Source organism: Pelodiscus sinensis, chromosome 1, assembly GCF_049634645.1.
Source record: "Pelodiscus sinensis isolate JC-2024 chromosome 1, ASM4963464v1, whole genome shotgun sequence".
Taxonomy (NCBI): Eukaryota; Metazoa; Chordata; order Testudines; family Trionychidae; genus Pelodiscus; species Pelodiscus sinensis.
In genome coordinates, this window is record NC_134711.1 from 166,960,685 (window position 1) to 166,964,022 (window position 3,338).

A 3,338-nucleotide genomic window follows, 5' to 3' on the forward strand; every position below is an offset into this window, starting at 1 on the left:
GGACAGCCAGGAACCAGGAGGACTACCAGAGGCGGCATCTCCGGTTCCTGGACCGACAGCTCCGTCTCCAGGACCACTGGGTCCAGGAGGACCTCAGGCTGCGCCAGAGGAGTCTGGAGGCCCTGGAGGAGCAGGGCCGTGCCCTGCGAGGCCACCTCCAGAGCCTGCTAGACCGCTTTCCATTTCCTCCTCCCCCTGCTCCCCCTCTTGCTCCCCCTCTTGCTCCCCCTGCTCCCCCTCTTGCTCCCCCTCTTGCTCCCCCTGCTCCTCCTGCTCCTCCTGCTTCCGCTCCTGCTTCCGCTCCTGCTTCCTCCACACCCCCTGTCCTCTCTGCCCCCCCCTCCACAACCATTCCCCACCGACGCCCCCGGACCCGCAGTGTGGCGAGACGGGAGAGGCACCCAGACTCCCACCCCTGAGCTTTCCTTTCCCTTCCTCCCTTCCCTCCCCTCCCCTTCCAGCTCCCTCGTCCCAGGTTTCCCCCTCCCTTCTCCCACCTTCATTCCTCCCTCCCCCACCCCAGTTCTCTGAAATAAACAGACGTTTTTGTTTGAAAAACAGGTGTCTTTATTGTACAGTAGATAGGGAGGGGAAAGGGGAAGGGGGGGGGTAGGGTGGAAGAAGGCCCCGGTGGGGCATGCAGGGAGAGGTCAGTCCTCCTCCTCCTCCACCTGGAAGCTCTCCCGCAGGGCTTCCCGGATCCGGATGGCCCCCCGCTGGGCTTCCCGGACGGCGGCGGTGCGGGGCTGACCGTAGTGTCCAGCCATGCGGTCAGCCTCAGCCATCCAGGCTGGCAAGAAAGCCTCCCCCTTCCGCTCACACAAATTGTGGAGCACACAACATGCCGCCACCACGGGAGGGATGTTGTGCTCGGCCAGGTCCAGACGGGTGAGGAGGCATCGAAAGCGGGCTTTCAGTCACCCGAAGGCCCCCTCCACCACGATGCGGGCCCTGCTCAGCCTGTTATTGAAGGCCTGGCGGGAGGGATTGAGGTGTCCCGTGTAGGGCTTCATGAGCCAGGGCTGCAGTGGGTAGGCGGCATCCCCCACCAGGCAGACGGGCATGTCCACGTCCCCGACCCTGATGTGACGGTCGGGGAAGAAGGTCCCGTCCTGCAGCCGCTGGCACACGGAGGAGTTCCGGTACACCCGGGCGTCGTGTGCTTTGCCGGACCAGCCCACATTTATGTCCGTCAACTGTCCCCGGTGGTCACACACGGCCTGCAGGATGACGGAGAAGTACCCCTTGCGGTTCACGTACCGGGACGCCTGGTGTTCCGGGGCACGGATGGGGATGTGCGTCCCGTCGATGGCCCCCCCGCAGTTGGGGAAGCCGAGGGCGCCGAATCCCCGGATGACGGCATCCGGGTTGGCGAGGCGGACCACCCTGCGGAGCAGCACCCGGTTGATGGCCTTGACCACCTGCGGAGAGAGACACAGCAAAGCGTCAATCAGTGGGGCGCCCGGGTGGCTGGGAGCGTGCGTGCCCTGGCAGTGCCCCGCGCCCCACTCCCGGAAGCAACCCCCCTGGCGGCGTGTAGTACGGCCGGGACAGCCCGACCCCTCCGGTGCGGGGCGCTTTCGCCTCCTCCCGCCCCCCCCTTTGTCCCTGGGTCGGCCCATCCCCTCCTCGCAGCCCCCCTCCCCCCCGGCTCGGTGGCCGACGAGCGCCGTACCTGCATGAGCACTGCTCCGACAGTGGATCTCCCCACGCCGAACTGGTTCCCGACGGATCGGTAGCTGTCCGGCGTGGAGAGCTTCCAGAGGGCGATGGCCACCCGCTTCTGGAGGGGGATGGCGGGCCTCATGCGAGTGTCCCTTCTTTGCAGGGCAGGGGCGAGCCACTCGCAGAGCTCCAGGAAGGTGTCCCTCCTCATCCTAAAGTTCTGGGTCCACTGTCGGTCATCCCAGTGCTCCAGGACGATGCGGTCCCACCAGTCGCTGCTGGTGTCCAGACGCCAGATGCGGCGGGGCACGCCGGTGCCGGGGCGCCGCCGCGGCTCCTCCACGGCCCCCAGGGCGGCCAGGCGGAGAGGCAGGGGGCTGACGTTCCCCAGGTGGTGCCAGGCAGCCTCGAGCCATTGCTGGCAGGCTTGCAGCAGCAAGTCCAGAACGTGCACCAGAAGGTGCAGGGCGAGCCGTGGCTCCATGTTGCCACCTGCGGCGGCCCCCCCGAAGGGAAGCACCGACACAGACGGGCACAGAGACCGACGCTTTGCTGTCCCTCGGCGAGGTTGGCAAGCAAGCAGGAAAAGCTGAGAACCGGCTGTCCAGGGGGGGTCCCTTTAAGCACGAGCCTCAGATAGCCTCAGACAGCAGCCACACAAAGCAACTGCTGACCTGATGCCCTGCCAGAACCGGTTTCAGCTGCCCTTAAATGCCCCCCTGCGTCCAATCAGTGTGGACGCGCTAGTTCGAACTAGCAAAACGCTAGTTCGAACTAGTTTTTAGTTCTAGATGCGCTAGTTCGAACTAGCTTAGTTCGAATTAACTAATTCGAACTAAGTTAGTTCGAACTAGCGCTGTAGTGTAGACGTACCCTCTGTTAGTTGATATAAGTGTGTTATTTTATAGATACAAAGCTAGCAAAACAGAAATACTCTCTCCAGTACCACCTGTCAATTGCCAGTATCCTGGATCCTCCTTGGGCTCCAGGGTGGAACGTGGTGCAAACACAAAACTTGTTTCCCTGTTGAATTACTTCCTTCTATTCTTTTACAAGGGAATAACATCCATCCTCATTCTAACAGGCTTCTTTGCTGCATTTGGTATTGTTGATCATCTTCCTTGTCCCACCTCCCCAGGGCTTGTTTTCAATAGGAAATTTCAGCAGCTGTGAAAAGGCACTATGCTGATCATGATTCTATGGTTGGTGTAGACAACGAGAAATCACATTCAGTATTGTTTTAAGTTCTCAGGGGTTTTTTTTACACTAAGATCAAGGGAATTGGAAATGTTATAGGAATATAGGACAGATTTCATATGTTTTCCCCTTCATCATATTTATTTGATGGTTTCTTAATGCAGAGTTGCTATGAATGTTAATATACCACAGTATGATAATGGTGTTGATTGGCTTTTTTAAAAACAGAGCATTGCTATTTTCCTTTAATAGTTTCCTTTAAGCATATTTAAGCAATCAATTGTTCCTAGTGGTAACAACTACCATTATGTCAAAGAAAATATTGGACTTGTTTACAGTAAATGAAAAACCTGGTATTACTGGTCATCAAAAGCGCACACAGGGAATTCTGAGGGAAATGAAAATGTTTAATTATGATTACCAGGAGCTTTCCTGTTTTGTTTTTTGAGGGTTTTTTTAATATAGTAAGACATTCA

At 58.1% G+C, this 3,338-nt stretch overlaps 1 long non-coding RNA gene across 1 annotated transcript; it reads right to left on the reverse strand.

Annotated features, from left to right (window-relative positions):
• Positions 1-588: 588 nt before the first annotated feature.
• Positions 589-1,899, reverse strand: LOC142826918 (uncharacterized). The gene is made up of 2 exons (XR_012901181.1): positions 1,676-1,899; positions 589-1,421 (listed from the first exon to the last, which is right to left on the reverse strand). It is a non-coding gene; the product is annotated as an uncharacterized LOC142826918 (long non-coding RNA).
• Between the last annotated feature and the right edge of the window lie 1,439 nt (positions 1,900-3,338).